The sequence below is a fragment of the Canis aureus genome, chromosome 3, assembly GCF_053574225.1.
Source record: "Canis aureus isolate CA01 chromosome 3, VMU_Caureus_v.1.0, whole genome shotgun sequence".
Lineage (NCBI taxonomy): Eukaryota > Metazoa > Chordata > Mammalia > Carnivora > Canidae > Canis > Canis aureus.
The window spans coordinates 9,976,976-10,000,248 of NC_135613.1; the positions used below are offsets into that span (position 1 = coordinate 9,976,976).

Here is a 23,273-nt window from a genome sequence, read left to right on the forward strand (position 1 = left end):
TCTTTCAGGTCAGCAGCAATGTCACTAGCATCAGCCATGAATCACAGCCGAGCTGACATTTTAAAAATGGCATCATCAGGGCAGCAAGTGCAGGCCAGACACCCAGGCACAATGGCTGGACCCCGTAAATTACACTAAAAGTCTAATCAGAATAATCAACACACTGACATCTTTATGCATGTGGACAGAACTTGGGGAAGGGAAAGGCCTTGCCTTGGACTTCTCTGAGATTTCCCCTGCAGGAGATAATGATGCTTTTTGAGGATTCCGAGAGAGTTGTCAAGGTGTGTCTTGAGTATTCTGTTATCTCTTTCTTCATGTTTACATTTTGTGATAAAAACAGATCTAATGAGTGCCTCTCAATAGTGCATTGGTTTGTATGTACCTCATGCAGCACAGCCATGTATTTTTTTTTCCTGTTAAACACCCCACATACACATATTTCTTCATCAGTGCAGGTGCACATGAAGGGCTCTCACTCTTGCACGCATATACACAGACACACACCTCCAATGAATATGATTGAATTCAGACATTCTTGGGTGCTTCTGGCTGTAGAACTATAGTCAAACTCTTTCCTTGTAAGAGTTGCCTTTCATAATTCTGACCCAAATTCTCTACTGATCCCCATTAATGTGATTTCCTGAGGCCAGACAGGACAGCCACCGTCTGGCTGAGACCATTCATCAGCCCTCACACTCCATTTTAGTTTCTGACCTTTCCCTTTCTCTCCTTTGAGTCTTCTCTCTCTCTCTCTCTCTCTCTCTCTCAAACTGCCCCCCTCCCTTCTTGTCTCTCTAGTTTAAAAAAAAAAAATAACCTCTCCCAAAGCTTTGGGCTCCCTGCCTCTAATGGAAGGTCAGGGGTGCTCTTGGCCATACATATGCAGGAAGAGCGCCTCCCGGTGATTAATTGGTACTACTAGGTCATAGGCACCGAGAGCCCATTTGTCACCAGCCCACCTCTGCCATCATAGCCAGGCTGCCCGGAGCTTATGGGTGGGAATAGGCAGTTAGTGCCCACTGAGGTGTGGCCAGCAGGGGCCCCAAGGTGAATGCTATGGACTGGAGGCAATCAAGGGTGGCAAGGGAAACAAAAGAAAAAGAGAAGACAAGGCGAAAAAAGAGGATCACAATCAAAAGATGAAAAATAGAAACATTTTCTTAAAATGTTTCTTAAAAGGTAAAGAAATTGGTTCTCTTTTACATTACTTGATCTCTCAAGCATTTCTGAAGTAGCTACTATGTGCCGCAATCCGGTGCCAGACTGCAGTCGATGGAAGTGTTATGAATAGATTTTGCCCATCTGATTTTTACGGTGACCTCAAGAGAAAGACATGGCTAACACTCACATGCTAGTTCTTCACATAGGCACCCCTGAGCCAGAGTCTCTGTGATTTGCCTGAGGCCATCCTGGGAGTGGTGATACCTCTTCCTCTAGGGCTTCTCCTATTTATACCTTACACAAGAGGACCCCCATCAGAATGGCTCAATTCTCCCAAGCCCTAGGTCCTCCAGCATCTTCTGACCAAGCCCTCGAACACTTTGGCTCCTGACTATAAAATATTTGGGCTCTGGTTTGAGTTTTGACTCTTCTATCCATCAGCTATATGGCTTCAGACAAGTCACTTTACCTTTTTTGCATCCTCAGTGTCTCCATCTATAAAATGGGTTTCATACCCTTAAAATGTTGGTGATTAAATGAGATAATAAGACCCAAGCCATTGAATCTGGCACAGAGTAAGTGATTAGCAAATTCCCGGGTGTGGTGCATATATATTTGTATAGAGACGCTCCTTGAGGGCTGGGCCGTCTGGGTGCCCCCAAGTGGCCGCAGCGTAGGCATGCATCCTGAGCCACCGTCTGGCCAGGGAGTTGAATGCAAGGACAAATGCCCCACAAAGCAGTTTCCAGATTTACTCTTCCCCAGCTTCTCCTTGTTGATCCTCATATCACCAGTCTCTTCCCCAACCTTCATTACAACCATCAACTACAGCCAAGCAATTGTTCAATGAGTACTTGTGGGTCATGACTCCTGGAAAGCACCGTATTAGGAGTTGTAGGGCAGGGCAGGTTGGGGATGAGGGGAGGAAACCCAGCAGTGAGAGAAACAAAAGAGAACAAGAGAGTGGGAGACACTGGACATGGGACCCCAGTTATGAGCCCACCATGCAGACGTGTCCTGCTTAAGAAAGCTCCATATGTGAAAGTGCGCCCCAGTGAACAATTGCAGGAAGGGGGGACTCCTGTAGGATAATACACACTTTTTTACTAAGGAAAGATGATTGACTTTTAGGTCAATAGTTTACACTATTTGACAAATGAGCTGGTTGCAGAGTTCCTTGAAATAGCAAGCTGCCTGGGTGAATTTGATAATAATTCTGCATGCAAGAGTATCAGTAGTTTGAATCATCAGGCCACTCTGCTTATGAACATGTATGTGGGAGGTACAAGGAGAGCTATTTCCAAGACACCAGAAGACCTTGGAAGGATGCAAGGTAGTCACAGCCCTTATTTTTGAGCACCTGCTAGGTATGAGACAATGCGTTGAGCACTTCAGGTGGCTGATCTCACCCACAAGTAAGTTACACAGTAATGTTGGAGTGTATTATTGTTGCTATTTTACAAATAAGGGAACTGGGGTGCTCAGAGTGATGAGTGAGTGGCCTAAAGCCATTCTATGAGTTAGGACGATTTTAGATGAAAGTGGTAAAAAATCTCCTTCAACTTGGCTTACATAATAATAAAAAAAAAGCATCCATCTCACCAAATAACAGTTGAGTGGTAGGGCAGGCTCCCCAGTGGGTGAGTTCCATGGTTCAGTGATGTCATCAAGGACTGGACTTGCCTGATCTCTCCTAAACAATGCTGTCCTTGTGTTAGCTTGCCCCACCTTCAGGTCCCCCGGAGGTTGCAGTAGGGGCACTGGAATTCCAGGTGTCACCCTGAGACCCAATATGGGCCTGAGGTAAAAAGGAAGCATCATGTTCCAGGTTTCGTAGTAGCAGACCTTTGCCCAGAAGCCCCCAGCAGACATTTCTTCTCCCACTTAAGCCAGATTTGAGTCACATGACCAGACCTAAAGCGATCACTAACAGGTGAGAGGAATGACCATGATAGTGTAGACATGTCAGAGGAGGTGAGGACACAGGTGCGCGCGCACACACACACACACACACACACACACACACAGGAAAGACCATGTGATGACATGGAGAAGATGACACATGGGCATCTACCAACCGAGGAGAGAGGCCTTGGGAGGACCAATCCCCCCAACACCTTGATTTCAGACCTCGAGCCTCCAGAACTGTGAGAAAATAAAATTCTCTTGGGCTGGTTCCCCAGTCTGTGCCACTTGGCTCTGGCAGTCCTGCAAACTAATACAAGAAGAATGAGATTTACAATTTCCCTTCCAATCCATAGTATTCATTCCAGATTGGGAATGCTGGCGGAAGTTTAGGGAGAGAGCGGGAGGACAGTGAAGGAACAGGGAAAGGTGCAGAGGAAGGACTGCATTTGAGAACTAGGTGGAAGGTGTGGATGTGCTTCTTGGGGCAAGTTGATCCATCAGGCAGCAAATTCAGCCCTGAGCTTGGGTGCCTGGAACGTTCACAGCACTACTGACTTACCCTGGATTTGAAAGGGAGAGTTGCTTTGGATGGGAAAGGTGAATTTAATTTAGGAAACGGTCTCTTTACTCTCTGGTAACTATGAAATAAAGAAATTTAGTTATTTTTCTCTGCCAGTCACCATGCCAGGATAGGAAGGTGGATAGACAGTAGGACCCTTGACTTCAAGAAACTGATTTTACTAGAAAGCAAGGACTTCCAGGAGATGAAATACATGCTCTATTTGCCCCCCAAGGGTAACAGAGCAAGTATACTTCTCTGATGAAGAAACCCAAGGCAGGTGGTGGATCTTGTTGCATAGCTGTGCTTTGTCATGTGATCTTGCAGATTGTCCTGGTGGACTTCAGAATGGATTGCTCCAGTTGAAGGAATCTGGGTTGATTTCATTTGTGGCTTTTTCTGAAGTTCCACCAAACCTAAGGCTTTATCCAGAGTAAGTCAAAGCAGAGCAATGCCTCAAGTCTTGCCCTGGGCATGTGGGCTCCTGGGGGGGCCAAATCCAAATCCTGCCTGGTGTCCTTTCCCTGCCAATCTGAAATCTTAGAGAGGAAACTACGGTGGCTCATATATTAACAAACCTAGGGCATCTGAAGGCCCACTGCAAATGCAAACTCCCTATCAGCCCAGCCCAAAGTGGGGGGGGGGGGGCTTATGGCAGATCCACAAAGATGACAATTTATTTAGGCTCTCCTGCCTAGAATTTCTTGTCTTTTTTTTCCCTCTTGATTTTTATTGGCATAAAATGTTTTACATTTACTTTTGCCCATTTATCACTATGACAGCAATGTTTGGATGATGACTGTAAGTGAAATATGTATGCATCCTAAAGATATTTGTATAATTTAACAAAATTATTTTTCAGGTTCTTTGAAAAGAATCTGCTCAGTTCATGTCTTGCTAGCACCACAAAAACATTTCACTAATCGTACCCTAATGTGGGAATGAACACACATTACTTAAACATACCAAATATGTGAACATATAAATAGCATTTAAAATATCTCTTACACAATAAATTACAATCACTGTGTTGAAATACCAATTTCTAGAGAAAATTGATTTAGGAGAAATGGCTAATCACAGTATCCAGTGAAAGCAGCATCCTTTCAGTATCATTTAATTTTCAAGCCAAGAGATTTGGACTATTGTTTCATTTTGTGTTCCATTATTTTTTCCCCATTCATTTGCTGAACAATAATCTTCTAAAACATCTCACTTCTGCAGTGGTATCAACTGGCATGATACCAAAAAGATGTAAATGATTTAATTGAATTAGTTTAATTAGGTAAATTAACAGTTAAGCATATCACACACAAGCTTGTTCTGTTTATCCTACGTTATGGAGATAATTTAGTGCAGGAGAACGGGCATGACCAAAATTCCAATGCAGTGAGCCAGATTAGCTGGCAAAAGAAAAAAATACACAGATAGCAGTCACTGGAATTAAATCTGAGTAAATAATTTATGTGCTGGATTCATTATGTAGTTTGAGCTGTAGACAACGGCCAGTTGATAGTCAACGAATGTGCAAAAACATTGTTACTGAGCAAAAGTGTAAGGATAGCCAAAGTGCTCCTGACCTTTCCAGAAGCCTCTTCCCAGGAAAATTACAGCGTTTCTTGGTAATTCGGACAAATTGAGGCAACAAAAGCCTGTCTGCCTAAGCCAGAAATCTGAATTAAAGCCGAAAAAAACAAACAAGCCATGGTTTGATTGCTTTCAAGTCCACACCGTTGAATCAGATAAAACAGAGTTTCACAACCTTGGCACTATTAACTTTCTTTTGGGGGCGGGGGTGGGGGACTGTGTCTTGCATCGTAGGTGGTTTAGCAGCATTCCTGGCGTCTACCCACTAGATGCCAGTAGCACCCCTCTGCCCCTAGCTGTGACAACCAAAATGTCTCCAGACATGGCCAGATGTCCTCGAGTAGGAAGACCCAAATCACCCTCCTTGAGAACCACTGAAATAAAACCATTGGACATTATCCAATATGGGTCTTTAGGAACCTTGCTTTAGTGAATTATTCACAAAGACTTGTAATATTCATAGCACTTACATAGGATGTTTATAAAAATTTGAAAAATATTTATTACCTTAAGTATTTAAAACATCCTGTTCTTTCCTCCTCCATTCATGCATTTGGCAAGCAAATATTAAGCACTGAGCATAGGGTATTGGCAGATACAGAGTGTCAACCTCTTCTGCAAGAAGCCCTAGGCAGACCTGTGGATGGAGGATCACCCCCACTTTGAATGAATGCTGGCAGATATGGGGAGGCAGGGCAGGGAAGTCATGTGTCCTGGGCAGAGAGCCCCAGCCTTGGGTAACTTGCAATGTCATGGAACACAAAGGCCAGAAAGGACAGCAGGTGCCACCACTAAGGCATAGAAAGTTGGCTAAGACATTAGTTGACCCAGTGGCACTGTGAGAAATTAGAAGGTTTTAAGCAAGAGTGTGTTTCATATGATCAGTGTTGACTTCTGGAAAGAGCCAACATCTTTAGAAAGGTTTTTAAGTCACACCCACCCAAATTAAATCCTAACTTTGCCACTCACCAGTTGCGCTGTCTAGGCAAATTGCAGATTTCTGAGCCTCATGTTCTTATGTGTACGTTGGAAGTAATAATAGTTATGTCATTGCAAATTTTGAATGAGACAGTGTATATAAAGCACCTGGCATGATATCCACCCCACAAAGTCACCCAATAATTATTAGTTTTTCTTTTTCTTTTTTTTTTTCACTAGCCCATATATCCCTCTTACATCTTTCTCACAAAGATGCAGTGGAAAACTTACATTTATGAGGTCTGCATTCCCCCACATCTGGGTTATATCGTTTAATGTCACTGAAGTTGTCCAAATCTTGCCACTGGATTTTGTTTACTCTAAAGCTGAGTGTTTAAATCTCTTAAATTGGTAATGTCAGTTTGACATCCATGTTAATCTTCCATGAGATTTTAGGATCTGGAATCTGGAGGTGGCTTTCTCTACCACATCCACTGATCTGGAGCCAAATGTGGCAGTTATTACCATGGGAATCAGGGGCAGCGTGCAAAAGCACCCATTGGAAGAAATGCTCATTTTCTGTATATACAAAGGAATTGAAATGTTTTGCCAAGCAAGTTTCTGGCAACATGTCTTGAATACCCACATTTTCATTCTCTTGGAAAACAGGGATAACCAAATAGAGGAGAAGGGAGACCTGTTTTGCATTTGGAAATACCAACAAAACCACATTCCCACCCCTTCTGCAGATTTATCACTGAGCTTTGTATATATAATGGAATGCAGGGCTAAGCTGTTTTCTTTGCGATTTTGACATGTCTCTTTCTCTCTCGCACATACACCCTTCAGTGATCTATGTAAAAATGAGGAAGACGTTTCCAAGAACACACTTCATTGTCAGAAACATATATACATGATGTAGTAGACACCATGGACAAAGATGTCCTCTTCCTCCCCCCCTGCCCTGAACCTGTGGCTGGGCACTCCCTTCCTGTCATGTCCCGGGATAATGGGATCCCCCAGTCCAAGTTAAGTCAAGTGAACCTCTAAGAGTGCAGCCTTCAGGGTGGCTGGCCTCAGACCCCAGCCAGCCCTGAAGAAACTTCACATCACTCCTTGCTCCACTGGCCACCAACTGCAGCTGGTGAGCAAATCAGAACATCTTTAATCCCTTCCACACCCAGGGACTTATTCTCAGGAGTTTATTTAACTTGTGTGTGTGTGTGTCTGTGTGTGTGTGTGTGTGTGTGTTATGACTATAATAACATACAAGCTCAGATTAATCCACGAGAGAAATGCAAATTCCCAGTGTTCTCAGATTCTAGACAGTTCTAGAAGGAACAGTCCACTGCTGTGCTACATCTATATCCCATTATCCGCTGTCTGTCCATCCTCCCTCTGACTCCACAGCGTTGCCTTTTCTCTCTTTGTAGAAAAATTTATTTTAAAATCATTTTAGGCCTAGTAGAAAAGTTACAAAAATAGTTCAGAACGTTTCCATATTCTCTTCACCCAGCTTCCCCCAACGTTAACATCATATATAACCATAGTACAATGGTCATAACTAGGAAGTTAATAATGGTACAGTATTATTAACTAAACTATGGTCTTTTTTGGTTTTCACCTGTTTTTCCACTCATGTCCTTTTTCTGTCCTAGGATCCAACATTGCATTTAATTGTCACGTGTCCTCAGCCTCCTCCAGGCTAATGTGAGTTCTTTCTTCTCTTGTCTTTTATTGACTTTGACACTTTTGAAAAGCCCTGGCCGGTTATTTTATAGACTCTCCCTCTATTACCTTGTGTCTGATATTCTCATGATTAAGACTAAGATACACATTTTGTGCAAGAATACCCCAGGGGTACCTGGGTGGCTCAGTCAGTTAAGTATCCAGCTCTTGATCATGATCTGCAGGTTGTGAGTTTGAGCCCAGCGTTGGGCTCTTCATTGTGCATGGAACCTGCTTAAGGCTCTCTCTCTCTCTCTCTCTCTCTCTCTCCCTCGCTCCCTCCCTCCCTCCCCCCTCCCTCCCCACCTGCCTCAAATAACATATTAAAAAAGAATACCCCAAAAAAACAAAAAATAAAAATAAAAAAAATTTAAAAAGTAAAAAAGAATACCTCAGAAGTATGCACTTCAGGGGGTACATGATATCTCTGTCTCCTTACTGAGATCAATTTTGGTCACTTGGTTGAGATAGTGTCTATTGAGTTTTCCTGGCCTAAAGTTCTTTGTGGTTTATACAACTTTACAGTTAATATCTTGGGGGAAATGCTTTGGGACTTTGCTCATCTTCTATTTCTCCCCAAACTTTTGTCCTCTGGGGTTAACATGTATGGTAGCTACCTCCTGCCTGTACCAACTGTCCCTAGGCCGTTCTCATGGCAATCTTCTACTTCTCTCATTTCTTCCACATTCATTAATTGGAAATCCCAAGATCTTTTGCCTGACTCTCCACAGAACTTGTATCCTCACCTTGTAGGATACAACCCTACCTTGTAGGGTTTTGCCTGATCTCACACTCAGGTCTTCATATAAGATATTTTGGAAAGTGGAAAGGAAGAGGGGAAAAAATTGACAAAGAAATAAAAGAACCCAGAAAGATTCTCATCTGGGCTCCCTGTGTGACTTTAAACAAGTCAACGTCCTTCTCTGAGCCTCAGTGTGTGTGTTTCTTCTGAAAATGCCATCTCTGAGCCCTTTCCAGCTCTAAAGCACTATGATTCAGTGACAGGAGACTAGGTTGTGACCCAGTCTGCAGCTGGTGTCACCAAACTGTCCAACAGTGAGATGAACACAGGATAGCAACAGCCATAGACAGGAATGCAGGGAGAAGGGGAAGAAATGGCCCATGAATCTTTTACAAGCACTAGTGAGACTGACATTAATAATACTTTCCACACCGAGAGCCACACTGGAGGGGAATGCCAAGGGTTGGGGAGGAGGCAGCCCCATTTGGGATGAGGTCTTTTATCTTTGCCTGGCCCCTGAAACAGATGAATCAGCCCTTTCTCCACAGATTGAAGAATCCACACTGTGTGTTTCCACTGTCGATTTCATTACTTTGCATCAGGCTTAATACTCATTTAAGGCTTAATGGCTGCAGAATTACACTGGATGTAAAGTGTAGTTTTTAACAGGATAGTTAAAGAGCTGAAGTTTCGCTCTTATCCTCTATATAAAGCTCATGCAACATGCAGACCTCAAGGCTAAGACATTCTCTCCATCTCTTCCAAGCGAAATCTGTTTCTACTGATTTCCAACAGAGAGCTGATTTTTGTTGCTATTTTAAATATACAATTAGAGATTGCAGGTTATTTTATTTTATTTTATTTTTTAAGATTTTATTTATTCATGAGAGACAGAGAGAAAGAGAGAAAGAGAGGCAGAGACACAGGCAGAGGGAGAAGCAGGCTCCATGCAGGGAGCCCGACGTGGGACTCGATCCCGGGTCTCCAGGATCACATCCTGAGCCAAAGGCAGGCACCAAACTGCTGAGCCACCCAGGGATCCCCTGCAGGTTATTTTATATATCTTTGAGATAGATCAGACATTAGACATCATTTACAAATGTTAGACCACAGACATCATAAAAAAAAAAAAGAAAAAAAAGACTGAGGGTGAAACATTTGTGATTATAAAAGGGAAGACTGGCTCCCAGAGTTCACTGTGAAGGCTGAATGGGGCAGGACACCCAGGAGCTGATCAGTGGGCTTCTCTGTGACAGGGGGAGCATTCTAGAGATTAAGTAAAATCAAAATTAGTCCCCAACTCTTTTTATTTGAGCCGGTATTTGTTAAACCCCTTTTCCCAGCTAGTCTCTTCTCAGATCTGTTAGCAAATAGAGGAATGTACTGGTTTGGGATCAGACCTCTTAATCCTCCCATTTCTAATAAAGGAATTTTCAAAATGTCACTGTAAAATTGCCTTTCTGTAAATATAATTTAGAAAATCACAAGGAGAGTGAAGGTAGGAGAACAAGTAGCCAATTTGGGACAAATTATTGTGAAGATTCTGCATTACTGATTAAACATGAGTTTAGTTCCTTACAGACGGGAACACATATCTCTTACTTACTGCTTTATCTCTAATGCCAACCACAGTGCCTGGCACATGGTGGGTGTTCAGTAAATCCCTGATACATGACTAAATGGTTGATTATAGAAATTGTCTTTGTATGAGTTACACCCCAATATAGTCACTTTTCATTTAGCTTCAAGGTGAGGATTGTAGGTGGGAGGCAATCTAACAACAATAATTGTACATCATAGGCTATATCTTGCATTTATATAATACTCTGTAACAATATTTTTCAAAGTGCACCCTTTAGAAAGTTAATAGATACTATTCGGTAAAAATATATCAAAGTTTGAACAGTGAAGGTTAGACTATTTGTTTGTTTTAAACAGCAGGACTTATCAGAACCTTTGATACCTTGAATGAGTGTTAGGACTCACCAAGGGAGCCATAAAGCATCAGACTTCTGAATCTTTTTTTTTTTTTTTTTTTGGTAGCATCTTTCATGCAATGACCAAATGAACAGTTTGAGAAACATCGATATATACAGAGCATTTTATTTGTATGTATCATTCTATGACATTTCTTTTCTCCTACCTTTGACTTTAGACTCCTACCCTTGACTATAGACTCATATGTGAATCCAGCGCATAAGATGAAAAATGCCCTAAGCATTCCACTTGTTCAGCGAATGAATGAGTGAATGAGTGGCTGTATCAGAATAATATTGTTAGATAAATGATATGGAGAGTAATACCATCATTAACGATATCTAAAAAAGTTGTTGACACTTCAAAAAAACCATGGATGTTCTCATGTGCAACCCTTTCTTACCATCCCCATTGCCACTCCCTCTGCTGCTTTACCCCCAGCATAAACTACTCATTAACTTTTGCTAATTGCAGTAGCTTTTTAACTAGGGTTTCCACATCTTGTCTTGCCTAAGCATGTAAATTCCTACAAGGCAGCATTTGACTTCCTTTGTTTTCAGTGCCTAGCATACCTCCTTACACACAGTGCATGTAAGCTAACACCTGAGTTGAGCAGTCCTCTTAAGTAAGATCCATAATATATCTCTGTTACCTCTTTTCAGTACAGCAGCATAAGGAGACACAGGTCTTGCCTTAAGGAAGCTTAAGTTCCAGATGGGGAGCCCAATTATCTTCTAGAACTTAGAAACATCAAATTTACTAATGGGCTACATTGCAGAAATTTATTTTAGGTCTGTTGTTCAGAATCTGGGTTCAGTTTTCCCTTAGAAACAGTGTTATGCCCGGTGGTTGTATCTCCAAGCCAGCCCACAAAAGCCTATTTAACTTGTAATGTGTCTAAAGTCCGATACTAATAGCAGCCCCCGGGGTTCAGCGGCCTCTCCTCTCAGGCCATTGCCAGTCTTAACACTAGACCTTGCCCTGAGGCAAAGTATGAGGCAGAGATGGGATGGGATCAGGGGCACAGTCTCTAGCAGCTGTGGACGATGGAGGAGAAGGAGGGAGGATGGGAGGCGAGGTCTATCTACCGTGAGCAGGAAGGGGAAAGCAGAAGGAAAGTGACCATGAGAAACTGAGCTAGGGCATCTCTAGTTGGTGATAGCCCTTCTTGTGTGATGGGTCCAATGTGAGCCAAATGCATGAGATGTTAGGGGATAAATACATCCTCTGACATTTGCTTTCATTAGAAAGTCATTGGAAGGCTGCCTGCCTCTGCCTGTCTTGGAGGCTTTGGTGATTCTTCCTCAGGTTTCAGGAGAAACTAAGCACATCAACAACAAAGAAACCAAGGAAAGACTTATTTCAATATGTGGAGGCATCTACTAAGATATAGGCCGGACTCCACAAACTTAAATGCCTACGGGGCCAGGCAAGCCATGGAGATGGACGATGCAGAGCAGGAGTTAAGGATGCTGAGGACTCTGACAACTAGCCAAACACATGCTCCGTCTAAAGGCAGCAGGTTCTGCTTCGCTTCAGCCAGGTGTTCACCCAGGGCCCAAAATATTCAACTTTTTCAAAAGAAGCTATGAATCTGACTTTTTAATACTATCCCCTGGATTTTATATGTTGATAGTTAATTTTTTTAAAATGTAAACATTATATAAAGCAGACATATACACACATACACAGATTTTTGGACCCCACCCATGAAATTTTTGCTGTATGGAGTCGTATTTCACTTAATGTGCTCCTGGGAGGGGGAAAAAAAAGAATTACAAATAGAATGGTGTAGGTAGAACCATATATTCCCATTAGATGGACATTAAAATTTCAGAGATGTTTTCCCTCAGAAAAAGATTTCTGTTCAACAACACACTTGAAAATCATACTTCAGGGAATTGTTGATATACATATTTCAAGGAGCAATTGCCAATTTCTGATAAAATTTTAACAATAATACACCAATCTCAATTACATTTAATTGCTAACACTTCTGACACCCAGGGTACAATAGTTCAGAAAACTGAGGAAATTCTCAAAAAAGGATTAGAAGACTTTGGGCAGAAACTCACATCAGCATTTGTGAAGTCATCCCCAGCACGTGGCCATTCCCATTCTCCAGAGAGTACCACATGTCTTTTTATAGTAGCTACTAGGGTCAGTCGCCCAGTGTCTAGGGGCCTATAAGGTTTCTGGCTATGCTCTGTTCACCCTTTGATAGTGTCCCCCAGCATGAAAGTCCTTGTGTGGTGGTCATCAAAGATATGTTTTGAAAACCGTGACAGCATGGTCTAAGAGAACAGCCATATCCATCTCACATGGCAGCGCTCTATGCTCTGTGGGGGGGCAACTGGAAGTCAAAAGCATAGCATCTTGCCTGAGTTGAGATTCTAGATTCTAGTTCTAGAGCTGCCAGTGTGAGCATATGGGCAAGGTACTCACACTCTCTGTGCCTTAATGTCCACGTCACCAAAAAGGTACCTGTCCCGTGGGTTGTTATGAGAGTAAGATAAGTAATTGTGTGCTTAAGCATAGCATACCATTTTGTCGGCGGCTGATGGTGACTGTTGGGATCATTCGTATTAATGATATCATTAGCATCAACAGAGAGTATGGCCTCTCCTGCTTGGTTTTTCCTCCATGCACCCTTAAGATCACACTGGTTGGGGAGTAGGAGACAGATCAGCATTCAACTGTGCCCTGGGTGCAACCATAAAATAAGAGAGATTCCATGAGTCAAGATTTCTTACCGCTTGATCCAGGATAGAGTTGTCTCCAGACCAAAACCAACTTCTTTTTTCTTGTCTCTGGGCATTTTCAGGGTTGATGATTCAGCCATAGTCTGTCTTCTTTATGCTCAGATACTTCATTGGGTTCTCCAGGGAACGGGAAGCTTTGAAAAGACCGAGCATGTTCTTCTGTCTTGCTGTCTGTGCTGCCTGTCTTGACACTATAAACAAAAGGTACTAAGAAGTTGCTTTTTTGCAAAGAAAGTACTCGTTTTGCGTGAAATATTCATCCGGGAGATGAGTTAATGCTTTCATGTCACCAAAGCTGGCTTTGACCAAATGAATGGATCTGTGTACTGAAAGCAGGGAAAAACCATGTAAAGGAACAGCAAAAATCTCTTGCACAAAGCCATGTTGAAATGAATGGGGAGAGAGCCAAGCTTTTTTGGGAATCCCTAGAGCTCATGTCCACAAAGTGTGATCCAGTCTGGCAGATGAGGACAGCCCTGGTTGTCTTGGCTGCAATTGCATGCAGCTTGTCATCCTCTCCCAGGGGGCAGTTAGGATAGCACATGAGCCCCATATAAGGCCGTACCTGTCTCCCTTCTGAGCAGAGGCTGAGCTGTTTCTTCAGACACTGACACATGGCAGCATCTTGGCCAAAGGCCTGGCCCTCTGGTCTACCCAGTGGGACTGTCAAGGCTACTGCTGCCCTACTTCAAGTGTAAAGGGCCCCAAGGTCAGTTGGAAACCAGATTTCCAAAGCTCTGCTCTGCTTGTGCTCCCTCATTCCCAAAGGAGCAAGTATTCCCAGCCCAGAGGCTCCCAGACACCACATATTGAACCACAGCCCTTCCAGCTGTTAGGATTCTGACTTGCCTTTATTTCTTGGCCAGACTGTACTGGGGATGAAAAGGAAGGGCAGATGTGTCAATGAAGAACCAGTAGCAGCTGCATCTGCTGCTGGTTAGCGTTGTTGGCATTCAAATCCCTTTTTCTGTCACCCCATTGGCTTTAGACCTCAAGACCCTGTCAGGGACTCAGCCTTGTCCTGTTCTTCCCCCTGAGTTCACTCTCTCTCGTAAATTCTGCTCCCAGATTGCTGTTTCTACACATGTATTTTGATGGTGGATAACAACAGAAGGCTTCTCCTTCCTCTGTGTCTGTTCTGAGATTACTTAATGCAGAAATGCCTTCCGGGGCCTTGGCATGAGCAACCATCCTTTTAGGTCCTGGGCCAAATCCTTCCACCCAAATGGATGAAGCAGCTCCACAGGCTTCTGCAACTAGAGCTTCTCCCCCCACCCTGCCCCCTGCACCATGATACCCCCCCCCCACAAACACCTTCCCACTCCTATCCTTGGCTGCCTCCCCAGGGGCCCGAGTCTCTTGTTTCCATCAGAGGAAAGAGTGGGTGCACTTCCCTCAATGACTGTTTGCTTTCCCCCCGCCTGTGGGAATCAGAGGTTGGGGTAGGAATTGATAAAAGTGAGCATTTTGCCATAAAAAGAATCTAAGAGGGCAATGGAAGGCCATCCGTACGATTCCCCAGGCTGTCTGTCTTTGAAAAGGAAGATCTGGCCAAACCTACAGAACTTGCTGCCTCTGGAGTTTACTCTTTATTTCACTCTGTGCAGCACGTCCTTGTGTATGAATTAAAGATTAAAGGCAACTTAACCTGCATTTTGCTATATCTCTATATACAGGAGAGGAAAGGAGGGAGAGGTGTGTGTGTTCGGCATCGTCTCCTGGTTCTAAAACCAGACTAGGGGATGGCACACTAAAGGTGGTCTCTTTCCGACCTGCCACTCCTTCAGGCGGTGGCCTCTGGCAAGTCCTTGAACTGGGCTGTGCCTCCATTTCATCAACCTTAGAAGGAGTATATAAGGATTGTGATAGGACCACCGAGGTGTCCTCTGCCCCGGCCTGAGGGCCTCCTAGCATGGATGACGTCATTACGGCCCTGACCATTTGAAATGGGCCACAAAGCTTGAATTACCCCTCAGTGGAAAGTCAGCATTTGGCCCACCCTTATTTTGAAATGAAATCAACCTTGGATGGTACTAACCTGAAATCCCAGATGCTTCTAGTCCACAAGCATAGGACCTACCTTTTGCTGTCCCTTTGGGACACAGTTCTAACCTCAGCACAACTGATGTTTTGGGCTAGAACATTTTCATGGCAGAGGGACAGCATTGGTGTGCATCGTTGGATGTCTAGCAGCCTCTCTGGCCTGTAACCACTAGATGCCTGTAGCATCCCCCAATTGTGACAACCCAGAATGTCTCAAATTTTGCTAGATATCCCCTGCAGGATGGAAGCACCTTCTGTTAAAGACCACTTAAAATCAGGACCTCTTGGAGGAGGCATCACCAAAAGCCTGGCACAGTTAAGAAACTATAACACAAATGCATGGGCTGATGCAGTGCCTTCTTCGGGAACTGGAAGGTCATAGTTCAGACAATATAAACTAATTTCGACAAAATTTCAAGAAGATAAGACTGCAAGAAGAAAGTACACTCCCAAGTCATTCTCTCTTATTTTGCACATTTTCTTTATGCCACTCATGTCCTGTTGGTGCAAATCGTAGATCATTGACCCAAGGAAAAGACCATCCTAGAGCTCCAGGGTTGTACTAGCATCTTCTGGGCACTCGGTTTTTCAGGCACAGGGAGGATGTGAGCCGTGAAATATGTTACAGATGCATATGGTCTAGATGTGCCCATTTGGCTCTGGAACTGTAGTTAATGTCTAGGTAACAAGTGTTCAGCAGAATTTATTGCAGTCCACGTGAATGCATGAACTTGGAACAGCTACCTTAAGCTACTGGTATCTGCCAAAATGGGTATGTCTTTAGGATGAGACTTCTAAAATATCAAATAGTAAAAAGGCAGGAAAAATCCCTAACGGTAGATGCTATTACCTGGGGTCATGTGAGATTGTCTAGGTCTAGAAAGGTCCCAGCTGGTCCTGCCTTAACTGTAATCCTGTGCTGGCTCCTCTGGCTGCAGAGACCCCGAGGCAGGGTTTTGTAGATGGATACAGTGATGCCTCTATTATTTCCCCCAAATCAGTAAGTTGTAGATCCCCAACCACAATCACTATTGTCAGAACAGAAAGAAAGGGCTCTTGGTGCCTGGACGGGGTTGACTCCGAGACAGAAGGATTATTCAGGGCACTGTTCACTGTTGCTTTACACCAAGGCATCCGACAGAGCACCCTGAGGCCAGCTTCCCAATCCAGATGTTTCTGCTTGGCTGCCTCCTCCTCAAGATCAGGCGCTGTACGTGCCCCCCTCTGCCCCCCGCCGCCTCTAGCTTGCACCCCTGCAGGCATCCACCCTGGATGACTCTTGGAAACCACATCCCTGGGAGGAATTGTTTGTATGGCACTTTACAGCCTCCCCTGGAGCCAAGAAAAGATTTACATTTTGCTGTCCTTGTCCAACAGGTCCCAGTCATTTCCTCTCCTTTCAAGAAGATTCCAAATGAACATAAATCTCACCCCGGCTCTGACAGCCCCCAGTCATCTGTTTACCAAAATAAACTTTAAGCATACATTGAAAAATAATTCCTAGTGAAATATGCATCCCCATGGCATTCAAGTCTGGTATTTAATGTCTTTTTTATGGTTAATAATGCATCAAAAGCATCCCCAGTCTGAAGCTGTCATTACATCACATACATGATGTGCAGGGCCCATTTCAATGACTAAAAAACTCAGAGTCCATTTTTATTAAAAAAAAAAAAAAACTAATGTATAATTACAGTGGCCTGTTTCCTTCTATGTGTATTTCTTTTTAATAAATCTGCTGCTTGATGAGATCAATCCGCTGAAAATACCTGGAGAGGTTCTTTGCGTTATACAGATAAAGAGGCATGCTATCTAAACAACTCCAAAATCCCCTCATTAAAACTGGGTTCTGTTTGAAAAGCACCCTGGTCCTTTTTTTTTCCATGTTGCTTTATTTAAAAAAAAAAAAAAAAGTCATCCAGGATTATATAAAGGAATACAGCTAAGCCTTGCCCTTCTTGGTAGACATAGAAAAAAAATAGAGTATTTGAACCAAAATATCGACATTCATTTTAAATCCAGGCTCCTAAAGTTAAAAAACATCAGGAAAGCTCCATTTGCCTTCTGTTAATGCAAAATGAACATGATTCTAGAAGTCGTTCCTTATTTCCTGTGTGGTAACTGGTGCTGAGAACAGCAGCAGGCCTGGGAGGTATGAGGGGAGTCAGACGTTTCCTTCCTGCCTTACCTAGAGCCTCCTCTCACCCTTTAGGTGTTAGAGCCCCAGATCCCATCACTGCCTCCTGTAATGACCACATTTATGACCAGAAGTGATTTCGTTGCCACTGTGGACCATTTCCAATGGTCTGAGGATGATGTGACTCTGTGGGAGCAGCCAGCTTATAAGTGCTTAGAGGTTGGGCAGTGTCTGCTTACCTTGATTTGTGGCTCTGAAGACCAAGTGAGATAATTAGATAATGTATGTAATTTGCTGAGGATGGCCATGCACCTGGGAGACACTCAGGAAATGGCAACAGTTAGGATTTGGAGAGAGAGTAGAGCAAGCAACTAGAGCATAGCTGTGGGCTCAGATCCTTCCAGTGGGACATTCCTAGACTCAGAAACCTTGTTTCCTTTCGTGTAAACTGAGGGTAATAGTTGCTTGAGAGAGTAGATCTTAAGTCTTCTCACCACACAAAAGAAATAGAAATTATGTGACAGGATGGAGTTGTTAGGGTGATAATCATTTTACGACATATAAATGTATCAAATCAACACATCCAATACCTTAAACTTACACAACCTTATATGTCAGTTGTATCTCAATAAAGTTGGGGGGAAATGGTAATTATAGGACCTACCTTACTCTCTTACGTAGTTAGCATGAGTGGACAATGAGCTAATACATGTCAAGTGTGAAGTACTTAACGCCAACAGCAATACGTATCACCAGCCCTATAATTTGTGAACACTTAGGTTATATGATTTAATAGTCATTGTGTGTCCCCTTCTACTTCGGATTAGCTAACGACAGACGAATCAGACCTGCAGCACTAAGAATGAGCCAAGACTCATCGTAGGACATCCCAAGAGTCTTTCCTCCCCTGCCGAAGTGGTAAACACATGGTTTAGGAAGTAGGGAAAGAAGCCAAGGACAGCTACCTTTGGAACTTGCAGGTCTTGCACTTCATGGTGAGTTCCACGAAACCATTGCAAAGCACAGGCTGTAGGTTGAAGTCAGGCCTTCTTTTGTGCCTGGTGGAGGCCTCTCTGTCCAGGTACTGAAGGCTGGCTCTGTCCACGGAAGCTCAGAGAGAGCTGGGGAATGGGGTGGTTGGAGGGATGCTGTTAGCTTCTCCCCAGCCCTTGACACCCGTGACACTGGCTCCTTGGCTCCTCCCCATGGGGGTAGAGTGCTTCTGACACCAAACCCTGAAAGTTCCCCTTGACAGAGGAAGCATTTGTAGTTTTTGCTTTTGCTTTTTTTTTTTTTTTTTCTAGTGCTCTTCTAAGATCTCCATTGTGGGGTTCCCAGGGGGGACTCCTGCTCCCTTAAAACTCCTTATAGGAGTTTTTCTTCCACCGTTGCCTGGAAAGAAATGTACTGACATCGAAAGCCAAAGCAGCAGTGACTCCGCATGCCACCTGCACCGGGACATTTTGGGCAGTTTGTTCATCTGGCTCATTGACCCTTCATCTCTTCCTCACTCTCCACTGTAACTCTGGTTTCTGGGCCCCCCTTCCCAGGGGCTGACAGGCCTCACAATCTGGAGATAAATGCTGAGGGCTCTCCCTTTCACAGGCGGTTTAAGAAGTTACCATTTGGATGTGTTCACCCCTGGCTTCCTTTCAGCTCCCCGGCACCCCCGCCCACCCGGTTCAGATCCTTTCTTGGTTTCCCTATTGTCCGACTCCACGGTACTTTTTAAAGTGTCAAAGCAAATTTGTGTTTCCCGTAAGAAAGCACCTTTTGCTTTTTGCTTTTTTTAATTGCATGTGACCCTCGTGATTCTAATTCCCACGGAAAACTTAACTGTATCTCTAAGAAAAGGCGCACGCGCATGCACACACACACAGACACACACATGCAGCCAGCAGCCGCTCCTGTGCCTTCGCACACCCGTGCAGACACACAATTGCATACCGCAAAGCTGGCTAATGTTGATGCATCCAGGTTGGAAATGACAGGATATTGTGGAGGGCCAGTCACTTAATGAACCCCTGCGGGACCAGTCTTGGTTACTAACAATTTCTCTCCAATTCATCAGGCAGGGGAATCACAGCCCTCAGTGTTTCACTCCATCACGTCCCCCCACTGCCCCCTACTTTCCGCTCTACACAAACAAACCAATTACAGCAACGGATATAAATTGGACCCCTTTTCTGAAAATGCTCCCTCAACCTTTTTCCTGCCTTCCTTATTCAGCTCCAACCAGCCTGCCCACCAAATGGACTGTATGCATCAACGTGCACACCCATGCACACATCCGCACACATACACACACACATGTGCCTGCGTAGGCATACTCAGGCATACTCTTTGTCCCACAGCCTTCGCATACTTCTGGTTCTTTGGTCCAGCATGGTTTTATCTGTTTTTTAGCCTCTTAATCTACTAGTACATGGAATACAGATTTAAGATCACGTTTCTTTAATTTTTTTCTTTTACTTTCTTTTTATACAGCAGCCAGCCCTAAACCTTCCCCTCCCTCCATCATGACTTAAGGTAACTTCCTAACTTATTCTTGGATAGTCCCTTGTGTAACTCATATTGGTGTTAATTCTCCATCATAGTTGTCAATTGATCATGTAGCGTGGAGGCTTTATATAAAGACCTCTTCCTGGGCAGCCCCAGTGGCCCAGTGGTTTAGTGCTACCTTCAGCCTGGGGTGATCCTGGAGACCCGGGATCGAGTCCCACGTCAGGCTCTCCCTGCACGGAGCTGCTTCTCCTTCTGACTGTGTCTCTGCCTCTCTCTCTCCGTGTCTGTCATGAATAAATAAACAAAATCTTTAAGAAAAATAAAGACCTCTTCCTGCTCGAAGACAACTTTTAGTAAAACATCAGATTTACAAGTCTTAGAAGAAGTGAGAAGTTGCATGGTTGGGATTTGAGGAATTGAAAGTAAGATAGCACAACAGTTTATTGCCTTTACATCAGTGCTACCGAAGGATGGTCCATAGGCCAGTCCTGGTTTGTGAACCATTTGTTAGACGTCCTCCACAAATTTAGCACAGAGATTTAGAGCAAGAATTTAGAAACTTTCATAGTAATCTCCCATTGCTGCAACATTCAAGCACCATGTTATGTTCCTAGTAATTCCTTTTTTACATATTTTACAAAGTCCTGGTCCAGGAAGGATTGGTTGTGGGCAGTGACAGTGACAGAAGGGCGTTCTTCACTGCAAAAAATTGAGAAGTAGGTTATTGCTCATTGTAAAGACATCCAGGTTTACATCAAGTAACAAGGGGTCCCTTTGAATAATCAGATAGTTTTGGTACGATTAAATGTTTACTTACAGATCTTTAATTGTTGGAACAGATGGTGTGATCAAGATAGGGCAGATAGGGTTAAAATTCAGATGCTCCTTAATAGAGATTGACAAAAAATGAAGATAAACTTCGTCTGGACTCGATGAAGGTATGTGGGAAATGATTACATTTTGTGGTGATTCTGTTTTCAAATGACTTTTGGGAAACAAATCTATCATGCAAGGCTACCTTGGATCCTAGAATGGTGAACCCATGTCCCTTTTCTAGAGGGTGACTCTTTTATAACACTGGGATCAGGCTATCTTACTAACTTGTCTATTAAAAGCTTGATGCTTTTGTTTTTCAGAGGAGGGTATCGTTAGTCCTTCGGCATCTACAGATCTCCATGGAGTCGAAACCTTGTTATTACAGGGTTCTATATACCTAAGCCTCCACAGAGATGTACAAACATTTCAAAGAGAGACTTTTGTTCCCTCTGGCATGTGGAACAATTACCCAATTATCTAAGTAGAATGATAGGTGTCTATGACAGATTGTAGACTGGAGACATTTTAGAAATAATAATAATAACTTGCATCTTTAGTGCACTTTCCCGTTTACAAAGCGAGTCCACTTCTATTAATTCTGTTGATGCTCAGAGCTGGTCAGCAAGGGAAATCAGGCAGTCTATTACCTCCATTTTAAGGTGGGCATCTGTTACCTAGAGCTCATCTGCGCCACTGTCTATGTGTCTATCCAAATGCTGCCCAAGGCCCAAGGCGATGCCAAGGAAATGGAAAGAACCTCTCCTTGCAGTCCTTTTTACGTCGTCGTAAAACTCAAGGAAGCCTTACCAGGGGGGCACTGGGAGATTCCAACCATCCTCTGGGTTTTGGGGTGTTTTTTTTAAATCAAATACCTGTGGGTGTTATTGGCTGGATTGTGACTGGAGGCAGCCAGAAAAAGGGAACAGTAGGCATTAAAAATGACAAAGCACTTTCATTTGTGAGAGCCATCCAAGGAAGGTGGAAACGAACATATTTTTCTGAGAGAAAGCAATTTCACAAGCCCTGCCTGTGTACAGATGAGCAGGACAGTGAAGAGGCACAGGATGGCTTCCAACATTCCTGGGGAAACAGGGATGATTGATGTTTTCTCATTATGTAGGCTGGGAGGGAGTTTTATGCAAAATTCAAAGAAGGAAAGAAAACCCCAGCTCTTGCCCTTCTTCCTTTCGCAGGGGCCTTCCTTGAACTGGAGATGGCCAGACGTGGCAATAGAGCAGACCCAGGTTTACGCAGAGGTGATGGGATCATTTCTGAGGGTAGTTAGATGAGCCAGACATAGCCAGGCCTGGTTGCTGGAGAGGATAATGTTTCCTCCGGGGAAGAACACGAGGTAATAAATGGCTTTTGCAGCAATTAAACGCGAGAGCGAAAGGTGAGCCTCCGACTCCACGGTGCCATCTCTTTTTTAAGAACAACAGCAACGCAAATGACCACGAGGCACCGATTGCAAAGAACCGTCCCCTCACCTGGACATAGGCGGCTGTTTTCTCTCTTGGTGAACTTTTCACCGCACCTCCTTATGGGTTTCGCAGAGCCGATGTTCCGTGGGAGCTCAGAGAGTCCTTTTCCATCTTGCATTTGCTAAAATGCACTCAGCATCCCATTATTATAGATTATGCAAGATTGTAACATGGTTGAGATGAAAAAGTAGCCCTTGATGCTTCTGAGAGAAGGAATTCAGACTGACCCCTTGGAGACCAAGCTACTGACTCTTTGTTTTTCCACAGATCTACTTGCCTGAGGGAACAGGTCAGCTATTCCTTCCTTTTAATTCCTGTCTTGTGGGAGATGTGAAAACATGAAGCAAGGAGAGAATATCCCTGCAAACGCGCGTCACATACCCACAGCTCTCCACATAAAGCAAGCTCAAGCACACGCGCACGCACACTCACACATCACACATCACACACGCACACATGCATGCGTTAGAGTCAAGGTTTTAGAACTTTACTTAGGGCAGCTTGCTTATGGGGAAAGGGGCTCCAGAATTGGAGTTCAGGAAGGCAGGGACTCACCTCTACTCTGATTAGCTATGTGGCCTCCCAGAAAGCGTTTCACCTCTCTGGGCCTTTGTTTCCTCATTTGAAAAAAAAATGAAGCTTTGGATTTGATGACTTTTGTGATTCCTCACAGACTCAACGTTCTCAGATTTAGTGAATCCGTTTCTAAATGCAAGCCTCATTCAGGAAGGCTCATGAGGGGTGTGTGTGTGTGTGTGTGTGTGTGTGTGTGTGTGTGATGCATCCCAGCTGTGCACAGCAGATAATACAAGGACTGTGTTTTGTTGCCTCCCAAGCTCACTCTCCCGTGGACGTGCTCTCTGCTGTCCACCCCTCCCCCTGGCTTCTGTGCACTTTTCATGGCCCCGTTATATCCAGACAGCTACATCTTCTGAAAATCATAATT

The 23,273-nt window shown here is 43.8% G+C and overlaps 1 long non-coding RNA gene across 4 annotated transcripts; it reads left to right on the forward strand.

Annotated features, from left to right (window-relative positions):
* The first annotated feature begins 12,995 nt into the window (after window positions 1-12,995).
* On the forward strand, window positions 12,996-23,079 carry LOC144308358 (uncharacterized). Of its 4 annotated transcripts, none has more exons than XR_013374835.1 (6): window positions 12,996-13,063; window positions 13,448-13,549; window positions 18,353-18,520; window positions 20,013-20,054; window positions 20,870-20,968; window positions 22,040-23,079. It is a non-coding gene; the product is annotated as an uncharacterized LOC144308358 (long non-coding RNA). The 4 variants fall into 4 exon arrangements; XR_013374834.1 differs by having other exon boundaries at window positions 13,002-13,063; window positions 13,408-13,549; XR_013374832.1 differs by lacking the exon at window positions 13,448-13,549.
* The last annotated feature ends 194 nt before the right edge of the window (window positions 23,080-23,273 follow it).